The 19,171-nt window shown below is 47.3% G+C and overlaps 1 long non-coding RNA gene across 1 annotated transcript; it reads left to right on the top strand.

Annotated features, from left to right (window-relative positions):
- Positions 1–11,838: 11,838 nt before the first annotated feature.
- On the top strand, positions 11,839–18,830 carry LOC102450485 (uncharacterized). Its single transcript, XR_331966.5, has 2 exons — positions 11,839–13,015; positions 18,383–18,830. It is a non-coding gene; the product is annotated as an uncharacterized LOC102450485 (long non-coding RNA).
- Positions 18,831–19,171: the final 341 nt, after the last annotated feature.

Genomic DNA, 19,171 nt, shown 5'->3' with positions numbered 1-19,171 from the left:
GAGGATTGGGCCAAAAGAAATCTGATGAGGTTCAACAAGGACAAGTGCAGAGTCCTGCACTAGGGATGGAAGAATCCCAAGCATGGTTACAGGATGGGGACCAAATGGCTAAGCAGCAGTTTGACAGAAAAGGACCTGGGGATAACAGTGGATGAGAAGCTGGGTATGAGTCTAAAAGTGTGCCCTTGTAGCCAAGAAGGCTAATGGCATATTAGGATGCATTAGTAGGAGCATTGCCAGCAGATCAAGAGAAGTGATTATTCCCCTTTATTCGGCTCTGGTGAGGCCACATCTGGAGTATCATGTCTGGGCCCCCCACTATAGAAAGGATGTGGATGCATTGGTCCTGTGGAGAGCAACCAAAATGATTCGGGGGCTGGAGCACGTGACCTACAAGGAGAGGCTGAAGGATTTGTGCTTGTTTAGTCTGCAGAAGAGAAGAGTGAGGGGGAATTTGATAGCAGCCTTCAACTTCCTGAAGGCTGTGATGAAGTCTCAGTGGTGACGTAGGCAGAACAGGGAGCAATGGTCTCAAGTTGCAGTGGGGAAGGTCTACATTGGATATTAGGAAAAACGATTTCCCTAGGCGGGTGGGGAAGCACTGGGCTGGGTTCCCTAGGGAGGGGTGGAATCTCCATCCCTAGAGGTGTTTAAGTCCCGGCTTGACAAAGCCCTGGCTGGGATGATTGAGTTGAGGCTGATCCTTCTTTGGGCAGGGGGCTGGACTCGATAACCTCCTGATGTCTCTTCCAGACCTAGGATTCTAGGATTTGTTCCTTAGGGTACGTCTAGACTACATGCCTCTGCCGACCAAGGCATGTAAATTAGACATACCAACATAGTCAATGAAGCGGGGATTTAAATATGCCCTGCTTCATTAGAATAAAAATGGCCGCCGTGTTGTGCCAGCTCAGCTATTTGTCGGTGCAAAGCGGCAGTCAAGATGGGGATCGGTCAGCAAGGAACGCCTTTGCTGACCGATCCCTTATGCCTTGTGCAACAAGGTTTACAGGATCGGTCGGCAAAGGCGTTCCTTGCTGACCGATCCCCGTCTTGACTGCCGCTTCGCGCCAACAAACAGCTGAGCTGGCACAATGCGGTGGCCATTTTTATTCTAATGAAGCCGGGGTTATTTAAATCCCCGCTTCATTGACTATGTCGGTATGTCTAATTTACATGCCTCGGTCGGCAGAGGCATGTAGTCTAGACATCCCCTTAGAGTCAGAGAATACTAGAACTGAAAGGGACCTTGAGAGGCCATTGAGTCCAGTCCCCTGCTCTCACAGCGGGACCAAGCACTGTCTAGACTATCCCTGATAGACGTCTGTCTAACCTGCTCTTAAATATCTCCAGAGATGGCAATCCCGAAGATCTGCCCTGGTTATAGCTATTCATGACTAGTACTGCCAATGTGTATTCCATGGTAGAAGCACTGCGCATGTCTTGACACTCAGTTACAATCAGGGTTTAGCTGAACCTGAGGCAAAATCCTAATGGACGGCCTGTTGGCCTGATTATACTTGGTGGGGGGAGGGTAGGAGGAGGAGCAGCTGCCCTGTGGCCTGACGATTTAAAAGAGCCCATTAGTAACGGTGGCTGGACCCCTGGCTTTTTAAGTCATTGCCAGAGCATCGGGCAGTGCGCTCCAGGTGGCACTGATGGGCTGGTTTGGGAGGCTAGTCCCAGCCCCGCCCCATCTACCCAAGGCCCCGCCCCTTCTGGAGGCACAGATTTCCCCCCACCTCCAATGTTGCTCGGGGACCTGGCAATTCTCTCAACCTCCTTGTACCCGAGACCTGTAAAGATGCAGCTACCGATGGGTGTGTCTAGACCACAGGGTTTTTTTGACAAAAGTTGGCTTTTGTCGAAAAAAACGATACCTGCGTCTAGACTACCACCGCGTTCTGTTGACAGTAAGTTGACAGAATGTGGTGGTTTTGTCGACAGCGGTAAACCTCATTCTACGAGGAATAACGCCTTTTCTTGATAGTACTCTTTCGAAAAAAGGCGCTATTGCATGACAACTGCTATTTTGAAAGAGAGCATCTACACTCTCTTTTGAAAAAGCGAACTGCTTTTTCGAAAAAACCTTCTTGTCTAGATGCTCTTTATTGACAGAGGCTTTTTCGAAAGATACTTTTGAAAAAGCCTCTGTCGAAAAAGGCATGCAGTTTAGATGTAACCTATGTGATGAAATCTCTAAGGGTATGTCTACACTACCACCCTAGTTCGAACTAGGGTGGTTAATGTAGTCAATCGAAGTTGCAAATGAAGCCCGGGATTTAAATATTCATTTGTATCTTGCCGGGCGCCGCCATTTTTAAATCCCCAGTAGTTCGGACTCCGTGCCCGCGGCTACACACGGCACGGAGTAGGTAGTTTGAATTAGGCTTTCTAATTTGAACTACCGTTACTCCTCGTGGAGAGCCTAATTCGAACTACCTACTCCGTGCCGCGTGTAGCCGTGAGCACAGAGTCCGAACTACCGGGGATTTAAAAATGGCGGCGCCCAGCAAGATGCAAATGAAGCCCGGGATATTTAAATCCCGGGCTTCATTTGCAACTTGGATTGACTACATTAACCACCCTAGTTCGAACTAGGGTGGTAGTGTAGACATACCCTAAGGCCTTAGTTTAATCCAATTGCTCCTAGTTAGTCCCATAGTTTGGGTGAGCCACCTATGTGTAAATCCATGAGTAATGCTCTATACATGAGGTGCACTGTGGTAACAGAGTGTAATTTTAACAGAGAGTCCTGTGTCCATCTTGCTTGAATGGGGAAATAGGCTTATGAGGGTTACAATATCAGTCCTTTTTGAGACTACATCCTTTGATGGGCTCTGTGGAAATGCTGACCACACCTCATTTTGCTGTTACAAGCATTCACCCAACTATTATCCTCACTCCTAGATCAAGCTGCAGTAACAATACCCGTGGCCAAGCAAAGATCCAAGCGTAGGAAGGGGAAGATTCCCCGAGAGAGGGGAATGTGTTGACGCTGGCTCAGCACAGGAGTGCAGAAGGTTGCCAGCACACACAACATGTCGGCAACACACAGGAGCAGCTCAGCTGTCAAAGGTAGCACAGAGCCAAAGCACTCCCTTGGATTCCGTTGGGGGCGAAGGAAGGCACATACCGTAAAGGGTTTAGAATGCTAAGCTGTTCTCTTATTATAATGTTCAGATGTTTAGACTTGTTCCATGAATTGATTTTATCTGTAAATCTGAACTGATGTCTGCGGTTAACCAGGCATCCCACTATGCTGTTTTTGACATGTGTAAGCTCCCTCCCCCTTCCCAGTGTGAATGCAGAAGCATGCATGTGGGGGACACGAGGACACCATAAGGATGTGTGTGTGACAAATGCATGCCCAGAACGGACAGCACATAAGCATGCTCAAATAAGGAATAAAGGAGCAATCCATAGAAGAGAGAGGGACACAGCGGAAGGGGTCGACCATTAAGCAGAACTTCCCCACGGTGCCCTCTACTCAGATTGCCTGGCCAGCAAACCAGCTCAGGAATCGTCATGGGAAGACGGATGCAGTGGTGTCTGTTGACGCTGGCATACTGCCTTGAACTGTGAGTGTGTCTGGTAGCGTGAGTGAGTTCCCCTTTCCATCCCCCTTCATACAGACATAATCAATAAACCCTTTACATTCCTATAGAGTGGTCCTTTGTCTTTAGTACCCAACAATCCTCGCAACAGATTCCATCACAAAGATATTCCTCAGGCTTTCCTTTCCCCGATGGGAAGTGGAGGCGGGGAATCCTGGTAGACTGGAGTGCATTTGAATGTGGTAGGCTAGCAACCCACAGCACGCAGTCAAGGTTCCCAACAAGATGCCTATTTGGGGTAAAAGAATGGGAAGTGTGAAGGAGTCCCACCGAGGGGGCGAAGAATGGGGTGCAGTCCTGACATCTGGCCCCCTGAGAGAATGGGTCCAGTTGAAGGGAGCTGACCCCTGGAGTCAAGGGGCAGTGCTCTTGGGAGCCACGGTATCTGATCTGGAGTTGATGATGGAGAAGTGTGTTTTATTATATAAACCAGACAAGGCAGGCAAGGAGAGGGCAGCCGCTTGGTTGTTGTGGCAAACGGTGCACCAGTGGCAAAGAGTCGGTTGGCGCAGGATGTGGAACAACTGGAAGAACAAAAAAGGGAGCTCGAGAAAGAGCAAGATACGTGGAGGGCGCAGGAGCTGATGGCTAGTGCGCAGGCCTCCTCTCTCTCCATTGCTGTTGTGAAGGTGGCGGCCATGGAAGAGGAGTGGGAATGCATTCAAGAAGAGAACAGAACTTTAAATGAGAGGGTACAGTGTTTAAAGGAGTTGGTGCTAGAAACCAATTGGCCCGAGGTAAGGCCATGCCCAAAGGGCAAGGTGGCGGCTGTAGGACTGCACAGGAGAGGAGGGGCAACCAGCAGATTGGGTAGAAGAATAGGATGGGGATATTTAAGATGACCCAGAACCCCCGGGCCTGGACCACAGATGGCCCGACTCCAGACATTGGGTTGCGGCAGTCCAGAGAATGGTTCTCAAATACGGGCCTGCTCCCTGAGCACCAGGCACTCTATAGCGGAGATCGAGCTGACCCCTGTGCAGTCAGTAGACTTAGCAAAAACCCTGGAAGGACTCTTGTGTTCCAGGTTTAGTGGATGGGTCAGGGATATAACACCCCTGGAATTGAATCTGGCTGAAACCCAACGGTTGTTGAAGGCTGCATCTGGATTGGGAGGAGATATAGCAGGGGCAGCCAGACAGCAGGCTGGTCACACCCCCCATAATAGTATTTTTGACATGTTGATGGGAATGGCACCTGTCGTAGGGCCACGAATGCTATTGGCAGAGTTCATTTTGGCCGTCGGCCCTGGGGAAGACCCCATTTGGTTTGTGGAAAGAATGGTTCTCTTGGCATGTTTGTGTAACCGGAGGGCAGCTACCACCACGGGAGGTCAGGTACCTACGGCCAGAGCTCAAACAGCACTGCCTCCTGAAGAATTGAGGTTAACCACCCAGGATCTCCCAATACATGTACAAGAGGCAATAGGGAGATGGAGGCCCGGGGAACCCACGGCTATGGAGGCTCTGCTGGATGCTGTCCAGCATGCCATCCTTGTTGCCCCTCCGGTGGCACCGCCAGCAGTGGGCCAGGCTTCTAAGGTGGTGGTGGTAGACCATAAGAGCCGGGGCAGCCAAGATCTTAGCCCAAAAACCTGAAAGGGGCCCTCTCGTTTACGTAATGAACTGTGGCGGGCCCTGTTGGAGAAAGGGGAAAATATGGATGACTGGCATGGGAGGCCCACCAAGGAATTGATGATCTGGTGTGTTCAGTTAGGCGTGCCTCTCCCCTTCTCCCGGTGATGCTCGACCCGAGGAGTGGATTCAGTGGTATAAGTCATTAGCAGAAGAGAAAACCACCTTTGGCCCACCAGCTACAAGAAGCTCTGAACAAAACCAGGGCTCAAACTGACAAGGGGCGGTGGGAAGTGGAGCCATGGGATGTGGGCACCCAAGTCATGTACTGTAAGTTTTCCACCTGACCCCTCCAGGCTAAATCGGAGGGCCCATTCACTATCGTGAATCAAGCTGGGAACACAGTGTATATGATAGATAAAATCCCAGAAAGGAAGTGGGTGCATCATGGCCAGTTGAAAAGGGTGTGTCCCCATCAAGTAGGGGCCCTATGTTAATGTGATATTAAGTTTTGGCTTATAGATGGTGGACCCCAGTGAATGGAAGGACCGAAGTGCTGTATTATCTGCCACCAGAGAAGTGTTTCCCATTTTGGAATTCACCAGCTAACAATTTTTATAATCGTTCTCGCTTGAACTTCTCAGTTTGGTGTCACAAACCCACAGAATATTTAGAAGACCCACCCCTTCCATATATGAAAACATGAGTATTTACACTCACCGGTAGCCCATTGCCCATTATTGATGCTTGTAATAAGCTGCAACCCTTCCGAAATGGCGATCCAGACCAGTTGTGATTTCTTTTCGACACCAGTGAAGGCAGGTATATCCTTTTGGGTCCCGTGGCAGGGAGAAGTCACTGTTTGGTTGTCCTGGCATTATGGAAATGGATCTAAGGCTGATCCATTGTGATCTCCTTTTTGGAAAGGGATATGGCACTAGGTTATCCCAGAGGACAGCATGCTGTGTGATAACTGTGGGCCCCCCTATAACCAATTGGCAGCATCCCAGAACCCTTGGAAGACCTCATCCTCGATTCGAGTTAGTGCCTCATTAAATGCACATAAATCAGCATTGTTTTGGTCTGTACAGGGAGATGCAGAGGGGTGCTCCAAAGCTTGCCTTCCTGATTACTATACGTGCAGCACAGGAATCAGTGGGTTTTACCATCAGGGATGGATGCTTCTGTTAAGAGGAGAAACTCCAAGAGGCATGCCCATGTGGCGACTGCTGCCCTCCCCACTAATCTGTGCCCCAAATCCCTCTTTGTCCCAGGAAATGGTTACCGTGGCCCAGTTGGTGATGTTCAAAGCTACATTCAACGTGACTAGGTTTAGCATTTCCGTTGTGTGGCCCTACTGTAAGCCATATGTCCAAGCATGGTTGGAAATAGCCATGGTCCCTCCCTTCGATGATTACAGCCAGCATCGCAGACAAAGGGATTTGAGGGGATGGATTTGAGGAGGAATTGGGATGGGGGTGGGAGTTTTAAACACCACTGATATCAAGGTCCTGGCCAACAAGTTGACTGCGGCAGGGGTTCTGTTTCACAATGAGCAGAGGGGCAATGCCGGTGCAGTCACCGATGTGGCAGTAGGGCCAGTGCAGTTGGCCGAAATTTCACCCGGGCCATCGGATCTGTTGAATGACACTTTGGTCGCCCTTATGGAATCACTGGCCAAGGGCATTTGGAGGGAGATGCGTGTGACTGACCAGGAACTGCTGTGGAATTTGTGGGCACCACAAGTATCTATGTTGACTCAAGGATCTATTCCCGCCACAGTCCGTCCTCAATTTCCTGAACTGGATTGGGCCTATGCCCACAAAATCGAATCTCAAGAGCGGAATTCTTGGGAGGGGTTGCTATGTGTACGCTAGCGGCAGTCTCCCAAGCGATCGGAGAAGTGCTGTGGGCTCCCCGTAGTTTTCACACCCACTTCCACCAGGAAGCGGGATTCATAAACCTGGGACGTGATTGCCGCACGGCATCCTTTGGTCACTGGATCTGCCCTGTAATGCCCCTTCAAAAAGACGATTGTTATTCAGAATGTCAGGAGGAAACTATGTGTGTTTACAATGGGTGGAAGTCTCTTTTGTAGTTTTAATGCCAGGGCCCTTACTGATGTGTGTCTTGCGGGCTAGGCTATCTATGACCAACCCATGGTTGCCTCAGAACAATGCCACTGTCCATCTGTCAACTCTACATGTTGTGTTAGCAGAATTACCAGTGTGGCGGTAGAGGGGGGGCACTTCCGAGCCCTCCTCTCACCGCCAGTTTGGCTCGCACAGTTGCAGGCAGCAGAATGACAGTACACCCCCCTGTCCACCAAGGATTAACTTTACTGTATGGTCCAAGTTGATTCAGGACGTGTCTGGGGCATATGCAATCACCAGATGCGTAGCCCGTGACTCATAGACCTGGGAGATCCACATTATGCTGCAAGTAACACAGTTAATAGAAATCGGAAATGAAATTATTGAAATAACACACCATTGGTGGGATATTTTTAAGGGGTGGTCAGGATCCGCAAAACCTTTCCTGTGCCTTTTGATCCACCCCATTGTAGGCTTATTGTTAATGTTAATTATGGGTTTTGTAATAATTTTTTGGTTATGCTGTTACGCCTGCGGACTGGTAAAGAGGGTGGTCCACTTGCAACAGGTTACCTTCGCTCTCCAACAACTTCGGTTATTGGAACCATCAATTAGATCAAGGGGCAGAGTGTTGGGGATGAAGGAAAGTCATGAACCGTACAGGGCTGAGAATGTTAAACTGTTCTTATTATAACGTTCAAATGTTTAGATCTGTTCCATTAATTGATTTTGTCTGTAAAGCAGAACCAGTGTCTGTGGTTAATCTGGCATCCTGCTATGCTTTTTTTTTTACATTTGTCAACTCTTTCCCCCTTTCCCGTGTGAATGCAGAAGCATACTTGTGGTGGGCACGAGAGCACAAAAAGGACATGAGCACAACAGATCCACACACAGCATAGATGGCACATCGGCATGCCCAAATAAGGAATGAAGCAGCAATCCATAAAAGAGAGAGGGAAACAGTGGAGGGCATTGACCATTAAGCAGAACTTCCCAATGGTGCCCTCTGCTCGGATTGCCTGGCCAGCGAACCAGCTCAGGAGTTGTCATGGGAAGATGGCATGCAGTGGTGTCTGTTGACGCTGGTATACTGCCTTGAACTGTGAGTGTGTCTGCTAGCTGTGCCTGGTAGCGTGAGTGAGTTCCCCTCCCCCGCCTGTTTCGTACTGACATAATCAATAAACTCTTTACATTCCTATAGAGTGGTCCTTTGTCTTTAGGGCCCAACAATCCTCGCAACAGATTCCATCACAAAGATATTCCTCAGGCTTTCCTCAGCCCTCAGGAGCTGCACTAGCACAAATTCCTAGTTCAAAGGGGGTCTGGCTGCAAATGTCGGCAAGTTTCCTCCTGCTTGAAACCCGTTGACCTGCTTGACTTGGTGTTTCTGATGGGCACTTTCATGGAGGCAGTGCCCAACTACCCTTGGCCAACATTTTCCCTTCTCTTCAGTATTGTGCAGGATTCAGACGATCATGCTCCTCTCCAGAAGAGGCTGCATTTTGTTGGTGAAGTGGGGAACCCAGTTTTTTAAATTGTGAACACACTAGATAGGGTCATAATTCATAATGATCTGGACAAACTGGGGAAATGGTCTGAGGTAAATAGGATGAAGTTTAATAAAGACAAATGCAAAGTGCTCCACTTAGGAAGGAACGATCAATCTCACACATACAGAATGGGAAGCGACTGTCTAGCAAAGAGTACGGCAGAAAGGGATCTAGGGGTTATAGTGGACCACAAGCTAAATATGAGTCAACAGTGTGATGGTGTTGCAAAAAAAGCAAACATGATTCTGGGATGCATGAACAGGAGTGTTGTGAGCAAGACACGAGAAGTCATTCTTCCGCTCTACTCTGTGTTGATTAGGCCTCAACTGGAGTATTGTGTCCATTTCTGGGCACCACATTTCAAGAAAGATGTGGAGAAATTGGAGAAAGTCCAGAGAAGAGAAACAAGATTAAAGATCTAGAGAACATGACCTATGAAGGAAGACTGAAAGAACTGGGCTTGTTTAGTTTGGAAAGGAGAAGACTGAGAGGGGACATGATAGCAGTTTTCAGGTATCTAAAAGGGTGTCATGAGGAGGAGGGAGAAAAATTGTTCTCCTTAGCTTCTGAGGATAGGACAAGAAGCAATGGGCTTAAATTGCAGCAAGGGAGGTTTAGGTTGGACATTAGGAAAAAGTTCCTAACTGTCAGGTTGGTTAAACACTGGAATAAATTGCCCAGGGAGGTTGTGGAATCTCCATCTCTGTAGATATTTAAGAGCAGGTTAGACAGACATCTACCAGGGATGGTCTAGATGGTGCTTGGTCCTGCCATGAGGACAGGGAACTGGACTTGATGACCTCTCAGGTCCCTTCCAGTTCTAGTATTCCATGATTCTATGATGGAGGGTCGCCTGGCTGGAATTCAGTCGCACGGCATTTACAGCTTGCTTAAAACATTGGGGTAAAAGTTGCTGTGGAAATTGAATCTGGACTGCAACGCATCATATAAGAATATAGCGGCTAGCGGCCAGTTCCTGTGATGTTGAATCTTGCAGCCAGCCCAGCCCAGGGAAAGAGGGGCCCGCCGAACTTCTAAACACAACAGATCTCCACAGTCCCTTTGTGTTGTCTGAGTTCAGCCTCAGAAGACTCCATCTCACACTGTTCTAAACAACATATCCCCCAAAGGAATTTCTTCAGATCAGAAGACCACGGACCTTGCACAGGTGAAGATGGGCTGAGATGGGCTAATACAGCATCCTGGTGAGAACCCGTGTCTGGTTCTGGCCCATACATGGCCAAAACTAAAGTACAGTGCTGCTGACACGGGGAAGGGTTGGGGGGGAGGGGTGGAAGGAGAAGGGTATCAAAAGGGCCAGCTGCCCTGGAGCCTAGTGATTTACAAGGGTCCGGAGCTCCAGCAGCCACAGCTGGGAGCCCCGGGCCACTCAAATTGCTTCTGGCTGGGGAAGTCTGCCCCAGACCCACCCTTCTGTCTCAGGCTTTGTGCCTTCCAGGGCCCCAAGACACCCCTCCCGCAACTTGTCAAGGATCCCTAATGAACCAGGCAATTACTTTCACCTCTGCCTTCTTGAGCTTGCCAAAGCCAGGGCTGTGAGATTGGCCCCGTGCCTATGTGTAGTGATTGCTCTGTAATGTCCGTCTGAGCTGCGAGCCATTTTGCAACTTCCTCTCATGCCAGTCGAGTGGCGTTTAAGCCAAACTAGCGCTTGCGTGTGCTGCGCGTCACACAGTGGGCATCAGAGTCCATCCGTTCCTAAGTGTGATTTTCGGGCAGCCAGCCAGTGAGGCGCTAGGTCCTGAGGTCAATTCGCTGAAGGCCTGAGGAAGTGCAGGGGGCGGGCAGGTGCGGTGTCTGTAGGATTTGTTGTTGCTTTCTGAAAGACAATGGGACTTGTCAGCTTTGTTTGGACACGGGCCACAGTGGTTCTGCTGAGGCTGGCACCCGGCGCACAGTGAATGACTCACACATGTCAGAGTCGGGAATGTTCTTTCTTCCTAGCTAGCCCCGGGGTCACCTAGGAGGAAGAGCAGTTTGACTCTGGTTGCCTCTCCAATATAAACCTACTGCCGGCTCAGCTGCACAATGAGCGCAACACCCAGCTTGACCTCCACAGGTGCATAGCTTGGCCAGTGCCAGCCTGAGGAGGAGCCAGCCCCATAAACCACAGGAATGCCAACAAACTACAGTTAGAATCGCTTGACATCTCTTGGTAGCGTCTGCATAAAGTTGTGCTGCTACAGTTCAACATACACCAGTCCTGGCACGGGAGCAAGGCACGCTGTTCTCATCTCGGCTGCCTTTTTCTTCCTGCTGTTCAGCAGTTGGGAAGCTCTTCTGTCCCTCCTCAAGAGCATAGGGACTAGTCCGCAGCAGAACGGACCTGGAGGAGGAGGTGGGTTATATAACTTAAGCAATGGTGACCAAGTGGGAGAGGAGTCATGATTTGCTGGGTGAGGTGCTTGACAGGAACTCGGCAGAGATTTTTTTCGGTATCTGCTCTGCTACAGATTTCCTGGACAAGTCATTTAATCTCTTGCCACCTCGGCTTTCCAGCCGTCAAATGAGAAAAATAATATTTCCTTTCTTCCCTCCCTTTGTTTGGTCTATTTAGATTGGAAGCTGTTTGGGGCAGGGCTTGGCTCTTATCATGTGTTTGTGCAGCATGGACCCTGTTCTCAGTTGAACCCACTAGATACCACTGTAATATAAACAACCAGAAAACTTACCTTGTGGCTTCTCCACAGGGCAGCCCATGGTGTTGGGGGCCATGTGCCATGGTGGCCCAGCAGCTCAGGCCGAGGTGGCTGGGGCTGTGTTGCCGGCCAGTGGCTACTCCGTAGGACTGGGGAATTTGCTGCCCCCTGTGGACATATGGGAGTATAACTGTCCCTTCTATCAAACCCTTCCATTTCTATTTGATGGGAAACAATTGCATTCCATGGACATCCCATTGTCCTGGGACAACCAACCCCTCACCCTGCTTTAAACTGTGACAAGAGAAAGCTCTATACTGAATTTGATGGTCCTAGATCTTACAATTTAGGAGGAGTTCTTGAATTAACAGACTCACAGATGGATTGACAGGCAGCCCATCAGACTGATACAAAAACTCTCTAAAATATCTAGTAAATAATCTAGTAAATAACTTGTGGTTGCTTGAGCTGAGAGCCTGGGGCAAAACTGATCATTCCCAGATGATTACAAAGTGTGCCTCTGCTCCCCCCCCCCAAAACTTCAAGCCACAGATGGAAGTTGGTTTTGTAAACCGGGGTGGGGGGGAATCTAGAGAAAAAGCTCCAGTAGACTGCTTGTTATTAGGTCTGTGAGGAGGAGGGAAATTCCATTTTGCAAAGGGGGTTAGAGGTGTTAAAATTTCATTCCAATTCTGAAAGTCTCCACAAAAGCAAATTCTGGGAGGGGGAAGAAATAATTGCCTAGCGATGGCAACAGTTTGATGTGACCACTCGCAACATTTTGTTTTGACATTGACTTTTTAAATGTATTGGCTCAAATATCATCTAATACAAAACAGCCAAAAAAGACTGAAATGCAAGCTCAAAAGAGTTTGTTCTACCACTGTTGAAATGGGACAAGTTTCCCCTTCCTCCTCTGTTTTTTCTCCAAAATGAACTGCCTGTGAAGTCGAGAGTTGGCAAGGCATTCCACTTTTGAGGGAACTGCCGTCGCTAATGGAGAATGGTTCAGTTGAAGTTTTTCGGAACAGCTCCACTTTTTAGATCATCAGAAAGCTTAATTGTTCCCTCCTGGATGAACAGGGGTCTGTTTTACAGTATCAAGCATTTATTGGCGGTCCAGGTGCACACCCCACACATGAGTTCAGTCTGAAAGTTCTACTAGACTTATCACAGAAATTTAAGTTGAAACTGGCAAGTGGTTTGGTTACACACTGAACCAGTAGTTGACAGGATGGAATTGAGAAAGGAGTCTGTAAACCTTACACGCAAGAGCTTGCTTTGCTCAGCAATGTTTCCCTTAGATACTCCCCCTTCCCCCATAGCAAGATTTAACAGAGGAACCAGTGTTACTATTCTGCAAAGCCTTCCTAGCTTCAGCTATAGAGACTATACACCGGGCAGCTTCTGAAGATGGAAACAGCTCAAAGAAATGTTCCCACTTACCTTGCCCTGTCTATCTTTAACTTGTTGTGCTGCTGCCTCCCACTTGGAATAGCTGCTCTCGTCTATTCTCTCAGGGTAAGTTTATTTGATTTGATTTTATTTTTTGTTTCCATTGGTCCATTTTAGAATGTTGATTTACCAAAAAATGGTCTTAAAATGACTGTTACAGAGAGAAAAACTTAAAAAACAACCAATAGCCTTGCAGCACCTTAGAGACTACCAAACCTTTTGGAGAAGTGAATTCTAATTTTGAATGCAAAGGTGTTTAAACATTTGGATTCTAGTCTCGGAAGTTATAGGGAACGGTACAATTTTCTTTCAGCAATTTTCTCAGGACTGGGTGGGGATTGTTGTTTGCAAAGGTGAATTGACTGGTAGGGGACAACATTTCTCTTGCACTGTTGTTTGGTCGATGGTACTGGGCACGAGTGAAGGCTATGTTTGTAAATACTCAAGTGTGAGCTGTTTGTGTGCCCGGTGACAGGCAGCACTGACTTCTGTGTCCATTGTTTCAAACATTAGCTGATGGATGAGCATTTTCATCTCCTTGAGAGGGTATCTGGCACCCTGTGCCCTGGAGTAATTAGACTTTGCAGTGAGTTTTAGCATGACCTGTGCATACTTAATCCTCTCTCTGGTGGATTCTCTTCACACAACGAACCCTGAAAGCAGATTCACAGTAAGGGACATGTGCAGTGGCCATTGTGGTCATGAACAGAGGCTATCAGCTACTATCAGCACAACCTCTTTCATTAGTACTTCTTACAGATTTCATTTTGACCTCTATGCGAATAATTTGTACTAGGTTCCACAGCTCACAAAGATCTGGAATTCTATAGGCAATTCCTTCTGCGCGCTGATGTGCAGAGCAGGCAAATTCCCCTCGCTGAAACCTTCACCTTTGGAAAGTTGTTTATTTCGTTTTATCGGGACACCCAATTGAGGAGTATTTTCTTCTGAGCATTAGCCAAGTGGAGTATCGAAGCAGTCATTGCCTTAAGAGATTCGCCGAATAATGAGGTAAATACACAGAGGATCCATTACCACCATGGATTTCCTGGTGTGCAGTTTGCCTCCACTTTAATTAGCCATGTAAATGCTTGGAGCAAAGAGGAAGAGTGTGGGTGGGTCTCAGTTCCAATATGTCTGGTCTCTGACAGGGTTGATGCCAGCGGGGAGAGAGGGAGCTGGGGAAAGTTGCATGCCCAGATCTGCTGCTTCTTGCTAGAAATTATGATTTAATATGGCAGCAGCCTCGCCTGTCAGGCTAGAGAGTAAGAATCCCTCATAGGGCATAGTAATAGAGATGTAGCCATGTTAGTCTGGTCTTGCTGAAACAAAAGACAGGACTATGTAGCGCTTTAAAGACTAACAAGATGGTTTATTAGGTGATGAGCTTTCGTGGGCCAGACCCACTTCCTCAGATTGAATTGTGGAAGAAAATTGGCCTGACCATATATACCAAAGGGATACAATCAAAGAAAGTGAATACATATAAAATATCTTCCCCAATTATCACCTCTAATATCATTCCCTCATAGCAATTAACCTCCTCACTCATCCCCCCTCTGTTCTAAAATCTGATTTGTCTATTTTATGTGTGTTCACTTTTTTTGATCATATCCCTTTGGTATATATGGTCATGCCAATTTTCTTCCACTATTTGATCTGAGTAAGTGGGTCTGGCCCACGAAAACTCATCACCTAATAAACCATCTTGTTAGTCCTTAAAGTGCTGCATAGTCCTGTCTTTTGATTCATGGGGCATGTCTACACTAGGATATTATTTTGAACTGAAATAATAACTCCCAAAAGAACTGTTTTGAAATAAGCGTTATTCCTCGTGGAAAGTGAGAGTTTTTATTTCGAAATAACCAGCCCGTTATTTCAAAATTACAGGCTTGGTAGTGTGGACACTCTGCTTGTTATTGCAAAATAAGGGGAGTTATTTTAAAATAACTCCTTCATGCGGACCAGGGCGTAGAGAGAGGTCCTCTCCCTACTGCAGAATATGAAGCAGATGGCTGTGGAATTTGAGGAGGATATGGAAGGGGAAGAGGTTTAAAGGCATTTGAAAGGTTGAAAGTCAGGGAGGGGAAGAGGTGAGATTTCCAGGCGTCTTCATTTTCTGTTCTTTCCTCATGGTTCATGCTTGATATTATCACCTGCTATTATAACTGTGCCAAGGATAATTTGCTGGGTATGAGCTCACATTCTTTCCCAAGTATTAAGGGCCTTTCCCTGATATTTAATCTCAAGTTATTTTCCTAGGAGAATCAGTCTTTCTGAATGCCTGGGTTTCCTTCCTTGTGGATTGTTAGGGTTTCCTGAGTGAGGAAAACATATTCCTTATTTAATTTCCATATGTTGATTTTAAAGGAAGGAACAGCTCATGAAACTGGCAATGACTTCATAGCACTATTCTGTTATAGCACAGTGGCATGTTCATAGTCTCTAAAAATACATTTTCAAAAGGATTCAGGCGCCTAAAGATACAGGTAGTTGCTTAGTAGGATTTCCAAAAGCACCTAGACATCTTATTCCCATTGAGATCCTACATAATATTTAAAATCTTCCCTGAGGCTAGGTCTACACTACTAGGTTTGGCACAAAAACTCGTGGAGCATCCACACTTCAAGCGTGTTTTTGCGCATGTAAAATGAAAGAACAGAGGTTTTTTTCCAATGTAGGTATTCCTCCTTCTATGAAGAATAACTTATTTTTGTGCAAGAGTTCTTGCACAAAAAAGTGTGTGGGGATGGGCAACAGGCTTTTTTTTTTGCACACAAACAGGAAAGAGAAAATAGCACGGGTGCCCCGGTGGCCAGTCTGTGGATAGCTATCAGCGCTTTCTTGCGAGAGAGCGTCCATGCTGTGTGGACGCTCTCTTGCTCAAAAGTGCATCACTTTTTTGATGCACTTTTGCAGTGTGGACATGCTCTTGCGCAAGAAGTTTTTGCAGAAGATCTCTTCCACCAAAAGCTTCTTGTGCAAGAAGCCTATAGTGTAGACATAGCCCGAGTATCTACACAGAAAGAAGACATCTGACATGAAGGGTATTTTAGGTTAGTAGAAAGAGACAGAACAAGGCCCAATACCCAGATGCTATTGCAAATAGAAGTATTCAAATATGAAATGAGGGTTATTAAACTCTGGAGCAACTTACCAAAGGAATTGGTACACTCATTATCTTTGGAGTCTTTAAACAGACATTGCTTGACTTCTGCCAGAAGTTATTTGTCTCAATTGTTTTTGCTTATATACTGAGAAGAGCAATTTCCTCTCTCAGCAGAAATGACCGGGGGAAATTCTTTGGCCACTATAATATCAGAGTGGCTCCTTCTGACCTTAAGAAAACTCAGAATTCTGAATTATTTTGGTGGCTCATAGTCCCAATACTGCTATGAGCTGTTTACAGATGAGCAGGCCACCACAAAACTACCCACCTAATAACTTCCATTAGAGAAACAAGAGTCAGTCTGTTTGCCAGCTATTCATAAATAAGAGGAATAAAAATGGTTCCATATTAAGATGGTACTTCCTTATCTCTGACCATGCCCCAATTTTGCATACAAAAACGTAGTTCCGCTAATGTCTGTGATGTTACACAGGTGTGTGATACTGTCTGCATGCATTAAGTCTTTGAAGGGTCAGGGTTTTAATCTTGGGGCCTGTTGAATTGACACGTACAAATTACTTATAAAATCCCCATAGGCTCTTAACCCCTATGCTTTATGTTGGTGATTGAGTGATTTAATTTCTGCTTTGTAATATTTCACTCTCCCTTCCTCCTCCAGTGGCAACTTAATTAATCACTCCCTCCATAGTGTGTGAGGCAGCAAACAGTGTGAGAGGAAGATCCTGAATAGAGCTAGTTCAAAATAAAAGGGCCTCCCAAAAAATCACAAGAACTTGTAATAGTTTCCGTCAGCTCTTGTCATGCATGTGCTTGACCTCCACTGGAAAGCTAGTCCCCTTTCCTCTGGAGTGTTCTGCTGGCTTCTGACATTGCAAACTTGGATTCAATTCCCTGCTGCACCCATGACTCCATGTGACTTAGTTCCGCACCTGTGAAATGGGGAGAATCACCCTTCCCTATATCACACAGGTACTGTGAGGATAAAGTCACGAGTGATTGTGAGGCGCTCCAGTTACTTCCATGATGGGGACAGATCGCCACCTAGGAGAGATGGATTCCCCCAGAATTTGTAGAATTCCCAGCATGCTGGGAAGCTAATCTCTTTGAATGGCTATCATCCAAAGGCTAAAACAGCTGATCGTGGGATATCTGACTGGGTGCAATGAGGGAGGAAGGATCTTGGAGTCATCATGGATAGTTCGCTGAAAACATCTGCTCAGTGCGCAGTGGCAGGAAAAAAGCGAATGTTTGAAACCTATTAGGTTTAGCTAATAAGGCAGAAAATATCATAATGCCACTAAATGTGCACCCGCACCTGGAATACTGTAGGAAGTTCTGATTGTCTTATCGCAAAGTAGATATATTCGAATCAGGGATATGGAGCAGCTTCCATCTGAGGAGAGATTAAAAAGACTGGGACTGTTCCACTTAGAAAAGCGACAACGAAGTGGGAGGACATACCAGAGGTCTGTAAAATCATGATGGCCATGGAGAAAGTGCATTGGGAAGTGGTAGTTACCCCTTCACACATAACTCAGGAATCAGGGGCCACATGATTAAATTAATGGGCGGCAAGTTTAAAACAAATGTGAGGCAGCATTTCTGCACACAACGCACAGTTAACCTGTGGAACTAGCTGCCAGGGGGTATTGTGAAAGGCCAAAAGTAGAAGCAGGGTGCAAACGGAACCGGAGAAGTTCATGGAGGGTAGGTTCATCAATGGCTAGGAGCCAAGATGGTCAGGGAGGCAACCCCATTGTCTGAGAGCCCCTAAACCTCTGCCAGATGCTCGACTGGATGACAGGGGATGGCTCACTCTGTAATTACCCTGTTCTGTTCACTCCCACAGAAGCATCTGGCCTGGGCCACTGTCAGAAGAGAGGATACCGGGCTAGATGGGCCATTGGTCTGACCCAATATGGCCGTTCTCACGTGTTTGAAGTTGTGTTGGTCACGTGACTGTAAATCAAAGGATGTGGTGGGTGAGAGGGAGACCCACAGTCAGGGCTGAGGAGGGAACTCGCTGACTCTGGACGGGGAGAGGCCAGGCTGGGGCCTAGCCTCCCTCAGCCAGTCTTTCAGTGCCGTTGGGGGCCTTGGTGGTGATTTAACCCCCCCCGAGGCTCTGCCACTGCTGAGGTTGCCATTGCAGCAATAGCCTGGGGCTCTTCTAAATGTCTGAGCCCCAGGACAGCTGCCCCCTTTGCCCCGCCCCTTGTCAGTGGCCCTGCATGCAGCAGCTTTTTGACTGACACTAATATAACTCTTTCGGTGGGGTGGGGTGGACTGTGCTTCCCTTCCAGGCCGAGAATGCCTCTGGGACTGGCGACATGGACAGAGCGTCTCAAGCGTCCCGCACGGCCCGCACGCTGAACATCATCGGGATCGTCGTAGGAATCATTTTCATCATCATTATCATTGTCGTCGTAGTCGTGGGGCATAAAACCAAGTTATAGATGCCAGCGTCGCCTTCCGCAACCTCACCGGTGCTGGGCAATCGCCGTGTATCCAGGGCAAGACCTCCTTCCCACTCAAAGAGCCAGCCAGGCGCCAAAAAGCCAAAGATGGGAGTCCACAGCACCACTGAGACAACCCCCCCGAAGCTGCGTCATGCACAAGTCTGTCCTTTTAGAGGCGTTTCTCCCTAATTAACTGCTTTACGCTTTTGTATTCAGATTAACACAACGTTTTCTCTGTCGGTACGCAAATATATTGTAACAACAACAGACAATTAAAAGGGTTTGTACACAAGTGTCTCCCTACAAGTTTATTCCCTGTGGTCTTAATATACGGGCCCAAAGAACCAAAGATCTTAATGTGACCATGCAACTGCCCAATATTAAATGGAGTTAACCAACGTTTACAAAGACACAGAAACAAAAGGAAAAGTGTTGAAAAATATCTGGTCTTGGCCAGCTAAGCCAGACTGATGTGAGAGAGAAGGAAAAAGGAGAGGGATAGGAAAGAAAAGAAATAAAGTGGGGAAAGGAAAAGGCTCATAGGAGTAGGGCAGGGGCAGCAGGTTTCTATAATTTTTGGTGGTGCCCTATTAGCCACACCCCTGGCCCCTGTTAACCACGCCCTGACCCCCA

The sequence above is a fragment of the Pelodiscus sinensis genome, chromosome 25 (genome assembly GCF_052426305.1).
Source record: "Pelodiscus sinensis isolate ZL-2025 chromosome 25, ASM5242630v1, whole genome shotgun sequence".
Classification (NCBI taxonomy): domain Eukaryota; kingdom Metazoa; phylum Chordata; order Testudines; family Trionychidae; genus Pelodiscus; species Pelodiscus sinensis.
The sequence above is the reverse complement of the archived record's forward strand: the minus strand, read 5'-3'. Positions and strand labels throughout refer to the sequence as shown.